We start from the raw sequence: 13,563 nt of genomic DNA on the forward strand, positions 1-13,563 counted from the left end.
AATTAGTCTACCGTAGATCCAGATTTATGAGAAAGACCCTAATTGGTGTCTTAGCGACCCCCATAATCACGTTTTGGTTTAGTGTTTCAGGTTTTATTTGTGATTTGCTCTTTTGTGTTTAAGGCAAGTATCCCTTTAAGGATTTGCTCCTTTAGTTTATCTCTCAGTTTATTTGATGTAGTTTAATTAGTTATTTGATTTATTCAAAAACAGGAAAGAGACTCCAGTGGTGGAGCCCTTTGGGGATCATGGTTCTAAAGTTACCCGTTGCTCTCACGCAAGATACTTTGGCCGGTAAGAAATGCACGTTGTCCTCAGATAAGCACGCTCAAAAAAACAGTAACCAGTGATTGAGCCATTAGTAAAGTCTGCAGGGAACTTTAAATCCAGAGTCATTATTCCTTTGAAATCAGCCTATTAGTACATTATCATCTATTTTGCAATTTATATAAATGACTTGGATAAAGGGATCAAAAGGATGGTTGCTAAGTTTGCTGAGGGCACAGAGATGGGTATGGAGGAAAGTTGTGAAGTGGACATAAGGAGGCTATAAGGGAACATGGATAAGTTAAGGAACGGACAAAGATATAATGTGAGCAATGTGAAATTGTCCATTCAGGCAGGAAGAATTAAAAAAAGGCATATTATCTAAGCGGCGAGAGATTGCAGAGCTGTGAGGATCAGAGAGATCTGGGTGTCCTCCTGCATGAATCACAAAGTATACAGGTTAGTACACAAGTATAGTAAGAAGTTAGGAAACCTAATAGGCTTCCTATTTATTTTTGTGCAAGGGGAGTTGAATATAAAAGTAGGTAGATTATGCCTCTGTTGTACAGGACACTGGTGAGGCCACATCTGGAGTACTGTGTCCAGTTTTTGTCTCCTTGTTTAAGGAAGGATGTAAAATGCATTGGAAGCAGTTCAGAGACTAATACCTGGAATGGGCAGGTTGTCATATGGGATTGGACAGGTTAGGCTTGCAATTACTGGAGTTTAAATGAGTAAGCAGTGACTTGATAGAAACATATTAGGCCCAGAGAGATCTTGATAGGGTGGATCTGGAGCAGATGTTTCTTTTTGTGTAGAATAGATATAGAGCTATACAGCACAGAAAAAGGCCCTTTGGCCCATCACGTTTGCACCGGTCAAAGACAAACCACCTAACTATTTTAATCCCATTATCCAACACTTGGCCCATAGCCTTGGCATCACAAGTGCACATCTAAATACTTCCTCAATGTTGTGAGGGTCTCTACCTCCACCACCCTTTCAGGCAGTGACTCCCACCAACTTTTGGGTGAAAAGGTTTTTCCTTGCATTCCCTTGAAACCTCGTAGGATCAAGAATTAGGGGTCACTCACTGTTCAAAAATAGGGGGTCACTCATTTAAGACAGAGATGAGTCTTTGGAACTCCCTTCCTCAAAAGGGGGAGGAAGCACAGTCTTTGAATAAGAAGTAGATATATTCTTGAATAAAAGAAATAGGGTTACAGGGCCAAGGGGGAGGCTACAATTAGATCAGCCAAGATCTTACTGAATGGACGAGCTGGTTTAAAGAGCTGAGTGGCCTACTCCTGCTCCTAGTTCGTACGTTCATATGTTTCAAGCTTAATTACATTTTAAGAACAAAAAAAAGACAGCTCAAAACCTTATCTCTTTGCCCCATAATGACATAGCAGCATAAAACGTGGAACAAACGCCATTAGTTACTCTGAAGAACAACAGCAATGAGATAAGCCTGAAGAAGATAAACTCCAGTGGTGAGACCACAATAATCTCTCCCTCAATGTCAGTAAAACGAAGAAGTCATTGACTTCAAGAAGAATAGTGGAGGACAGGCCCCTTTCTACATCAACAGTGATGAAGTGGAAATGGTTGAGATCTTCAATTTTCAATGTGTCTGGATCACTAACAACCTGCTCTGGTCGCTCTACACTGATGCTACAGTTAAGAAACCCACCAATACCGTTATTTCTCAGGAGGCTGAGGAAACTCAGCCTATCCTCTACGACTCTCACCAATTTTTACAGATACACCATTGAAAGCATCTTTTCTGGATGTATCACAGCTTGGTATGGCTCCTGCTCTGTCCAAGATCACAAGAAATCACAAAGGGTTGTGAATGTAGCCCATGTAAACTAGCCTCCCATCCATTGATTCCCTCTACACTTCCCACTGTGTTGGGAAAGCAGCCAGCATAATTAAGGACCTCATGCAACCCAGACATTCTCTCTTCCACCTTCTTCTGTTGGGAAAAAGATACAAAAGTCTGAGATCATGTGCCAACTGACTCAAGAACAGCTTCTTCCCTGATGCCATCAGACTTTTGAATGGACCTATCTTATATTAAGCTGATTTTTCTATAAACCCTGGCTATGAGTGTAACACAACATTCTGCACCCTCTCTATTCCTTCTTCTTTATGTTCTCTTTGTACGGTATGCTTTGTCTGTATAGTGTGCAAGAAACAATACCTTTCACTGTGTCCCAATACAGGCGGCAGCACGGTGGCATAGTGTTAGCGTTGCTGCTTCACAGCGCCAGGAACCCTGGTTCGAGTCCCGGCTTGGATCACTGTCTGTGTGGAGTCTGCACATTCTCCTCATGTCTCTGTGGGTTTCCTCCGGGTGCTCTAGTTTCCTCCCACAGTCCAAAGACGTGCAGGTTTGGTGGATTGGCCATGCTAAATTGCCCCTTAATATCAGGGGAATTAGCAGGGTAAATATGTGCAGTTATGGGAATAGGTGGGATTGTGCTTGGTGCAGACTCAATGGGCTGAATGGCTTCCTTCTGCACTGTAGGGATTCTATGATGTGACAATAATAAATCAAACCTAATCAAATCAATGATCAGTTGTGCAGACACAGACTTTAAATGGATTTGCAGTTCCATCTATCAAAATGGTGGGTCAGAGAGTTCTCATATTCGGAAGTTCAGGTCTGTGGAAGCTGCTCAGGTCACATTACTCTTTTGGCTTGCTGACTTTGACATTTTCCTCTGCAGCTTTCTAGGTCTCTGCTTGTTACTGGGGTTTGAGGACAGTCCTCAGCACTTGTGCACAGATTCGAGGTACAGAACGTAACTCAGACCAGCCAGCCTCATGAACGCCACCACCTTCACTTTGCTGCTTTCAGTAACACACCAATCTTACTGCTCTGACTTGTTTGCTGCTTAAATTGAGGCTTTCCTTCAAGAGGATAGATCTGGGCAAGTTTAGGTGAAAGGTACAGTGCAAGTCAACAGGACAATGCAAGAGAAACACAAGTTTCACCACAGCCCCAAAAAATTTCCCCAGCAAATACTCCTTCCACTTATTAATCAGCTCATTGAGTTAAACTCTGCTAGTTTTAATTTGACACTAATTGTTATCCATCACCAGAATTGCTTCATGTAATCAAAACATAAATGACCCTTTTTAGAAACGCTCATGTTTGACCAAGTCCCTTCAGTTTAAAGCACAATTTTGAAAATTATTCCTTTGACAGTTTAACTCTTTTCCACCAAAGGTTTGCTTAATTTACTGGGAAAGGAAAAAACTGAAAAAGAGTTTAATTCTGTGGCAACTGATTAAACAATAACTGTACCAATGTCTGTTGGAAAAGAGAAGTGAAGACAGAAGAGACATGAATGGATCTAAGTTGTGGGAATCAGGAAAAATGTGCTTAAATCTGGGGTGGGAGTGCAGGAGGTCAGGAGTGGTCTTTGGAAATGGATTTGATGCACGAAAGGGCAGTTTCTGATTCCAAGTTTTTCATTGTTATCTAAAATTCACAACTGCTTCAAGTTGTTTCAGAGGAAGAAAAGCCCTTTACTGATGGTGCAAGCATATGAAATAGGAGCAGAAGTAGGCCAATTTGGCCTCATATCATCTTATGATGCATGGTTACATCTCCCGCATGGTGTCAATGCGGTAATAGTGCAACAGACTCATTCGGCAAAGATCATTCATTGACTCAGAAGCATCTTATGATATGCTGAGGATGTGAAAGGTGCCTTATGATTGTGAACTCTGCCCTTTTATTCCTTCTTCATGACTTTTGCATGAATGTATGTTAGAGCACAGCAGATGGTATGGCTGCCCAAATTCCAAAGGGAAAATTGAAACAAGCTGCCACAATGGTTTGCAATTTGTATATTAGGAGGTGTATATTAGGATTTGTATATTTGAAGTCAAAATAAGTAACCCACAGACCATTTGAGATTATTTATAAATATTAAACTGAAACATTAATTAAAATAAAGAAAAAAACAAAGCAATGGTTAAAGACATAAAAACAACTTTATACAATTAACAGTTCTTCTACCAACATTTCCGACAAGACATTGGCTTAAATAAACTCAGAGCTTAAACCCCTTTTTAAGGCAACAGTCCTTATAGATTTTCTAATGTATAAAACCTCCAGTGACATTACCGCACAATGCCCTGCTGCTCTAAGGGAAATCTCACACAGGCTCTCCTCTCTGAAAGTGGCAAAAAAACTGGTGTGCACAGGTCTGGCTTCAGTATATCATATCTTATTCAAGATTTAGTTACACTACAACAGCCTTCAGTCCCACTTTAAACATGTTTTACCTTTTGATCATCTACTCTATTGTTTCTACAACCCTTCAGAAGTTTCTCTTCCCAGAACTGATCAACTTTCTTATTACTTCATGGCTACTATATTTAGAAGGTAACCTCACTGCTTCACCTCACACATCTACAATCTTCCAATTGTATATATTTCGTTTGAAATCTAACAGTCAACTTTAAAATCACTTCTCTTATCTGCCTGATGTAAATTCTTAGTCAAGCAGCTTCCCAGTTTACTATTATTTCAGCTTACACTATCTTGGTCAAGATTTCAAAGTCAACCACAACAGTCTTCAGTCTCACTTTAAACATGTTCTTCCCTTTGATCTTCTACTTCATTATTTGTACAATCTTTCAGAAATTTCTCTTCCCGGAACTGATAAACTTTTATTCCTTTATGGCTACTATATTTTACTGTTTTATTTTTTACTTTCGATGATGGGACAAGGGCTTGCCCATCCCTCGTTGCCCTTGAGGAGATGTTGGTGAGCTGCCTTCTTGAAACGCTGCAATCCACATTCTGTGGGTGGTCCTACAATGCCATTAGGGAGGGAATTCCAAGATTTTGACCCAGCGACAGTGAAAGAATGGTGACATATTTCCAAGTCAGGATAGTGACTAGTTTGGAGGGGAACTTGCAGGTGGTGGTGTTCCCATGTATCTGTTGCTCTGGTCCTTCTAGATGGTAGTTGTTGTGGGTTTGGAAGATGCTGTCTAAAAATCTTTGGTGAATTTCCGCAGTGCATCTTGTAGATGGTACACACTGCAGCTAATGACTGTTGGTGGTGGAGGGAGTGGATGTTTGTGGATGTGTTGCCAATCAAGGGGCTGCTTTGTCCTAGATGGCATCAAGTTATATTTACAGGTATAAATATAATGGTCTCTATTTGCTATTTTGCCTCACACATTTACAATCTCCCAATTGTATATGTTTCTTTTGACACCTAACAGTCAACTTGAGAATCACTTCTCTTATCTGCCTAATGTAAATTCTTAGTCAAGCTGCCCTCCTTTCATTATTATTGTCCACTTGCCTTCACATCACTGTTATTAATCTTTCACCTTTGCAGTCTAATTGTTTATAGTTTAACAAATCAGTCTTACCCATACTGGCACACACATAAACTTGTTCCCAGGATATGAAATTCATATTGCAAAAATGTTAAGAACTCTCATTTTCTAGCAATATCCTTCTCTGTATGGCAGGCATTGTTTTAATCTATGCTATCCTTCTATGATTGCTAGTATGGGAAACAGCTAATATTTCCTCTGGGAAAAGTTAAAGGAAATTATTTTACTGAACTGATTTAGAATTTAATGAAATAATTCTTCATTAATTACACATGGGGGACAAATGCACAATTCTCTGTAATTCAAACCTGAATGCGTTTATTTTAATCTTTTATCAAAATGTGTGATTTTAAATTAAGCTCACCTTTGGAATTATTTTTTAAATTATAAAAACAGTTTATTATTTTAAAAGTAGTTTGAAAATAGAAGCTTTTGCTTTCTTTAATTAGGGAAAATACTATAAAAAAGTAAATTGTTCATTTTTTAATAAAAATGCCTCGATTTGCATCATCAATTCTACAGTGGAATTCAGTCTTAAAACTTCCACAGACTTAACCATAGAATAGAATTATAGAATCCCTACTGTGCAGAAAGAGGCCATTCAGCCCATCATGTCTGCACTGACTTTGAAAGAACTTCCCACCCAGATCCTCCCCTCCACCCTATCTCCGTAATACTATGCATGGTCCATCCACCTAACCTACACACTTTTTGGACAATAAAGGGGCAATTCCCTTTGAAGCTATCCCAGGCCTTCAGGAAACCCATGGCAGGGAGTATGCTGTCAACGGTGCCAGAGAATCCCACTGGCATGAACAGCAGGAGAATTCGCCCCTTCTCTTCATTCTAAAATGGCTGATTGTTGAAATTTGGGATAAGAGTAGGAACTTCTGGCAGTGATGTCATTGACTTTGCTCAGAACAGACGATCCCGATGGCCTGGGATAGCTTCAAAGGGAATTGCCCCCTTATTGTCCAAAAAGTGTGTAGGTTAGGTGGATGGACCATGCATGGTATTACGGAGATAGGATAGAGGGGAGGATCTGGGTGGGAAGTTCTTTCAAAGTCAGTGCAGACATGATGGGCTGAATGGCCTCTTTCTACACTGTAGGGATTCTATAATTCTATTCTATGGTTAAATCTGTGGAAGTTTTAAGACTGAATTCCGCTGTACAATTGATGATGCAAATCGGGGCATTTTTATTAAAAAATGAACAATTTACATTATTGATTTTTTTTAGTCCTATCCCCAGTTAAAGAAAGCAAAAGCTTCTATTTTCAATCTACTTTTAAAAGTTGGTGGGAGGGGCCAGATAATCCCCGCCCTGAGAATGCATTCACTCTACAACTGGGGCCATGTGATTTTTATTCAAGCTGACTTCACAGTTGTGTGTGGCATAAACCTGAAGCCTGCATTCCAAGTTGACACTGAAACGGAGCACAGCCGACTCTCTGGAGAGGTGAGTCTACCAACAGTAAGTTCAGGCCTTCATGCAAAACATTGACACTCAAAAGTTTAGCACTGATGTCAATTCATTTTAAGAAAAGATAAAGCAAGCAGGGGTATCCAGTGATGCTGAAAGTTCCCCTGTAGTTCTACAGAAATGAGCTTTAGCCTTGTGGTTGTTGCAGATTCTAGGATTTCAATAGGCAATGATCAATAGACAAGAACATATTTCTGGTTTATGCGTCATTATTGATGCACTGGGATCAATTATTGAAAAGCATTAGGACCAATTCCCAAGGGCTTGTACTAATTAGGCGGCACTTCTGTCCCCAGATCCTCTGAATTATCTCTTACATCTCTAAATTAATTCTCTATTTGCCCTTCCAATCCACAAGCTGAGCAAAGCATCAGCTGTCCAAAAGCTACTTGACTGATAATTTGGGATTAAGTTAACCCTTGTGCATGAGACTGCATTTGAGCTTAATCACAATTTGTCTTTCTGCATATTCATGCTTGTGCAGCCGAAGCTTAAATATCACATTTAACTGTGGACCGTGCATTCATTAATTGAAGCATTTTGAACACTGAAGCAATTCGGGGTGGCACAGTGGTTAGCACTGCTGCCTCACAGCGCCAGGTACCTGGGTTCGATTCCCGGCTTGGGTCACTGTCTGTGTGGAGACTGCACGTTCTCCCCGTGTCTGCGTGGGTTTCCTCCGGGTGCTCCAGTTTCCTCCCACAGTCCGAAAGACGTGCCGGTTAGGTGCAGGGGTCATACTAAATTCTCCCTCAGCATCTGTGAACAGGTGTCGGAGTGTGGCAGTAACTTCATTGCAGTGTTAATGTAAGCCCACTTGTGACACTAATAAATACACTTAAACTCAAACTTCTTCATGTGTACTCCTGCTATAACTCCAGCACCAGTGTGGTAGAAGGATCATGCATTTGGACTGAACCATAATATGTCAGATCTAAGTCCTAGAACTACCATCATGTGGTCAGTGGCCACTATTTTATCAGTCCAGCCATTTGCCCATTTAAAAAGAAATAAATTGAAGAAGTAGCCAAGGTGACGTAGATAAATATTATTTCCCTCTTGTCTCCTGGGCAGGACAGTGGTCATGGTGAGCAATTATAGACAAGTAGCTGTTAGTTTGTGGCTCGTATATTGAAGTAGTGAGGATAGGGTTGGCCCGGTTAGCACCTACACTCCTTCATGATCAAAAAGAGGACGATAATTTTGTTATGGATTGTCATCTGTGGAATTGAATACATGGGGGAGGTCCTATGAGGAGAGGCTGAGGGATTTGAGGCTGTTTTCGTTAGAAAGAAGGCGGCTACGAGGGGACCTTATTGAAACATATAAGATGATTAGAGGTTTAGATAGGGTGGACAGTGATAGCCTTTTTCCTCAGATGGAGAAAGCTAGCACGAGGGGGCATAGCTTTAAATTAAGGGGTGGTAGTTATAGGACGGATGTCAGGGGTAGGTTCTTTACCCAGAGGGTGGTGAGGGATTGGAATGCCCTGCCTGCTGCAGTTGTAAATGCGCCTAGTTTGGGGGCGTTTAAGAGATCCGTGGATAGGTTTATGGATGGAAAGGGTTTGGTTTAGGTTAGAGGGTCATTGTTTTTTAATTGGTCGGCGCAACATCGTGGGCCGAAGGGCCTGTTCTGCGCTGTAATGTTCTATGTCCTATGTTCTAAAGCAGTTATATGTATAACTATCACCAACCCTGCACCATGTCATGAGTGATATACACACTGCTTGTCCAGACATCAGATAATTAAATGACAATACATCTATCACCACATCTATCTGGATGTCTCTCAAATACTATTTCTTCACTTGTCCCACTACCAAACCTTTCTGATAACTATCATGTAGTTTAGCCAACGGGGTGGCACATTGGTTAGCACTGTTGCCTCCAAATGCCAGGCACCTGTGTTCGATCACCGGCTTGACTCACTGTGTTTGTGGAGTTTGCATGTTCTCCTAGTGCCTGTGTGGAATCTGTATGTTCTCCCTGTGTCTGCGTGGGTTTCCTCCGGGTGCTCTGGTTCCCTCCCACAGACTGAAAGATGCGCTGGTTAGGTGCATTGGCCATACTAAATTCTCCCTCAGTGTAGCTGAACAGGCGACTAGAGTGGTGACTCGGAGATTTTCACAGTAACTTCATTGCAGTGTTAATGTTAGTCTACTTGTGACACTAATAAGTAAACTAAAACAATGCGGCATACAGCATATAGAGTCAGAGTTCTACAGCACAGAAAGACCCTTCAGTCCATCAATTGTCATACGTGTGACATGAGGATCTAAGACAGGTTTACTGGACTCAGTGCAACAAATGAGCACTTTGGTTTAATTCCTTGCTGGCAGTGATTAAGTGTGTTAACTGTGGAGATTTTGTTCTGAAGTTAAATGGAATCTGTCAACTGAGGACAGTTCTACATCTTGGCCTTTACTGGGCTTGACACGAAATGTCAATCTTCTGACAGCTGTAGTGATTCAAAGCAATCAAACTGTCAAAGCTCTTCTGCATTCACATCCCAGAAGCTTGCATGGGGTCAGTACGTGACATTAGTTGGTTCCACTGCCCCTGGGTAAACATGACTTAATGTAAGAAAAAGTATGTGGCGTTGGTAAGGAATATAATCATTGCAGGGGACGATGTGCTAAGTCTGCTATATCATGTTAACAACAAGGCTTCAGAAACAATTTCTGCTTTACTGAACCTGTTCTCCTACAACATTTGGAAGCAATGACAGATAATGTATAGCAAGGTCATGCTTTAACAGTGTAGAGGCAAAGATCTGCAAATCTTCAGTGGTGGCACAGTGGTTAGCACTATTGCTTCACAGTGTCAGGGAGCCAGGTTCGATTCCTGGCTAGGTTCATTGTTTGTGTGGAGTCTACACATTCTCCCCGTGTCTGTGTGGGCTTTCTCTCGGTGCTTTGGTTTCCTCCCACAGTTTGAAAGACGTGCTGGTTGGGTGCATTGGCCATGCTAAATTCTCCCCTCAGTGTTCCCAGACAGGCGCCGGAGTGTGATGACTGGGGGATTTGCAGTGTTAATTTAAGCCTACTTGCAACACTAATAAATAAACTTAAACCTCTTCCTGTGTGCCCCTGCCATACCTCTGTATCAGTGTGGTAGAAGGGCCACGAATTTGGACTGAACCATAATATGTCAGATTCAAATCTTTAGTGGGAGATTCCATTGTGTTCTGTAGGAGCCTGAGCTTTCATCCCACCCCATACCCTCCCCCACTCCCAACAAAGGGAGAGGTGTTGGAATGAGAGTAGGAATTCCAAAGCTAAGAGTTCCAGTGACCCTGGTCTGTGATATCAGAATGCCAACGATTGGTGTGATGTGTGAAGGTGAAAGCTGAGAAGAGATTTGAGAGTATTTTGGTGTCTTAATCTGAGGAAGGATGCCCTAGCTATAGAGGGGGTAGAGTGAAGGTTTACCAGGCTGATTCCTGGAATGACAGGCCTGTCATATGAGGAGAGACTAAGTTGGTTAGGATTATGTTCACTGGAGTTGAGTGAGAGGGGAATTTCATAGAAACTTATAAAATTCTAACAATAGGGTAGGCTCAGAAAAAATGTTCCCCATGGTGGGGGAGACCAGAACTGGGGGTAAAGGGGTAAACCCTTTCAGGACTGAGGTGAGCGGAAATTTCTTCACCCAGAAGGTGGTGAATGTGTGGAATTCACTCCCACGGAAAGTAGTTGAAGCCAAAATTTTGGTGGTTTCAAGAATAGATTACATATAGCTTAGGGACTAGTTCAGTGGTTAAAAGAAAATGGACGGCATGGACAAGTTGGGCTGAAGGGGCTGTTTCCATGTTGTAAACCTCTATAGCTGTAAAGCTCTTGGAGCTAAAGGGATCAAAGGGATATTGGGGGGAAAGGGGTTCAGGATATTGAATTTGATGATCAGCCATGATCAAAATGAATGGAAGGAATAGACTTGAAAGGCCGAGTAGCCTACTCCTGCTTCTAATTTCTTTTGCTTCTGTGTACAAAATTGCGAAGGGCCTGGATGGAGTGGATGAGAAGGCCCTAGTTACTTTAGCAGTATCGTCAGTGACTAGGGGGGCATGGGTTTAAAATAAATGGGAAAAGAATTAGAGGGGAGATGAGGATAAATGTTTTCACCCAGAGGGTTATGGGGGTCTGGAACTCACTGCTTGAAAGGGTAGTAGAGTCAGAAAACCTCAACTCATTTACAAAGGTGCCTGGATATCTGCACCTCAGCTACAGGAATCATAGAAACTCTACAGTGCAGAAGGAGGCCATTTGGCCCTTTGAGTCTGCACCGACCACAATCCCACCCAGGACTTATCCCCATATCCCTACATATTTATCTGCTAATCCCTCTAACCTATGCATCTCAGGACAATAAGGGGCAATTTTTAACATGGCCAATCAACCTAACCCGCACACCTTTGGACTGTGAGAGGAAACCGGTGCACCTGGAGGAAACCCACGCAGACACAAGGAGAATGTGCAAACTCCACACAGGCAGTGACCCAAGCCAGGAATCAAACCCAGTTCCTGGAGCTGTGAAGCCGCAGTGCTAACCACTGTGCTACCTGGCTGCCCTATAGAGCCAAAAGTGGGCATAGGCTGGATGGCTCAGGCAGCGCAGGCGAGATGGGCGACGTGGCCCCTTTCTGTGTGGTAAATGTTCTATGATTCTATGAATCATAGCATGACTAAAGGCATGATGGGCCAAATGGCTGCCTTCTGTGCCGTATTCATTCCATGATTCTACCTGCTTGACAAGTCACTCTGCAGCGAATCCTTGGTTCAAATGCAATTTGAGGAGAGACATTCATGAACGTCACATCTGTGTGTCCTCCTGCTGTCCCCAGGTGAAGAAACAATATGCATCTTCCATTACACAGTGCATGAACTGAGGGAGGAATGGGGTTTAAATCTGCTGCATTTTCTGATACCTGTTCTCCGAGTGGACTTCACCTATAAAAACAAACAGTCATACGCTGCGTGGCGGCATAGTCATTAGCACTGCTGTCTCATAGCGCCAGGGACCTGGGTTCAATTTCAGCCACTGTCTGTGTGGACCAACACACTGGACTCGTTTAGTCAATTAAGGGATCTGGCTGACCCGTGAGCTTGTGAAACATTTTCACCCATTTTGTAAATGTCTTTCTTTTCTGTGTCACAACTTATAAAGTGCATAAGAAAAGGCAGCAAGCTTGCTTGTGTTTTAAATTTAATTGTTAAATCTGCACAGTTCTGCATTAACAGCATAATATCTCCGATGTTCTCCCGTGTCTGTGTGGATTTCCTCCGGGTGCACCGGTTTCCACCCACACTCCAAAGATGTGCGGGCTAAGTGGATTGGCCATGTTAAATTGCCCCTTAGTGCCAGGGAGATTAGCAGGGTAAATATGTGGAGCTATAGGGATAGGGCCTGGGTGGGGTTGTTGTCGGTGCAATGGGCCGAATGGTCTCCTCCTGCACGGAAGGGATTTTATGATTCCATTTGAGATTGCATCCTTGTTTTAAACCTAACAAGAAATTCAAGGAGCCATTTACTGCAAGCCAATGACACCAATAAATGTTATATAATGTGGGAGCTGAAAATGATTGCTATTAATTATTTACAGTGATATGAAGAGAGAATATCGTATTCTTCATGGTTTTGATAATTATCACAGATCTGCACAAGGCTCAAGGAAAAGCAAAACATAATTGATTTCGGGGGAATCTTGCACACAACCAAACCCCAAATTACACTTTATCTTATAGCCACTTGAAGCACAGGGTTTTCATTCACAACATTGCCATGCTCCAGAGCACTCCACAGCACCAGAGGCAGCAACCCCTTAATTCTGTTTAAATCCAACATTCCCGTCTGCACTCCCTCACTGCTAAATACCAACTACTTCCCTTTAATCTGATGCCATCTCTTTCACCTGGTGGCACTGCGGCATAGTTGTTAGCACTGCTGATTCACAGCGCCAGGGACCTGAGTTCGATTCCTGGCTTGGGTTACTCTGTGGAACCTACACATTCTCCCCATGTCTGAATGGGTTTCCTCTGGGTGCTTCAGTTTCCTCCCACAGTCCGGAAGCTGTGTTGGTTAGGTGCATTGGCCATGTTAAATTCTCCCTCAGTGTGCCCGAACAGGTGCCAGAGTGTGGCCACTGGGGGATTTTCATAGTAGTGCAGTGTTAATGTGAGCCTACTTTGATGCTAATAAATGAACTTAAAATAAATAAACTTAAACTTACCTGTAATTGGGAATGACAGTCTGAGGCAGCCCTGGGGAGTTAGAGGAAGAACCATCCCCTTGTGTCTTTTAGCAATTCATGTTGCAATACATGGCAAGCATTAAGGCAATGAAAGAGGAGGATAACACGTTACTTTAAAAAAACAAAGTAAAATCTTCAGGTAGACAGAAAAATGACATTGCGCTGAAGTTTTCCTTAATTTTCTA

This window comes from Carcharhinus amblyrhynchos, chromosome 10, assembly GCF_965287045.1.
Source record: "Carcharhinus amblyrhynchos chromosome 10, sCarAmb.v2.hapA, whole genome shotgun sequence".
In the NCBI taxonomy this organism is placed as follows: Eukaryota; Metazoa; Chordata; class Chondrichthyes; order Carcharhiniformes; family Carcharhinidae; genus Carcharhinus; species Carcharhinus amblyrhynchos.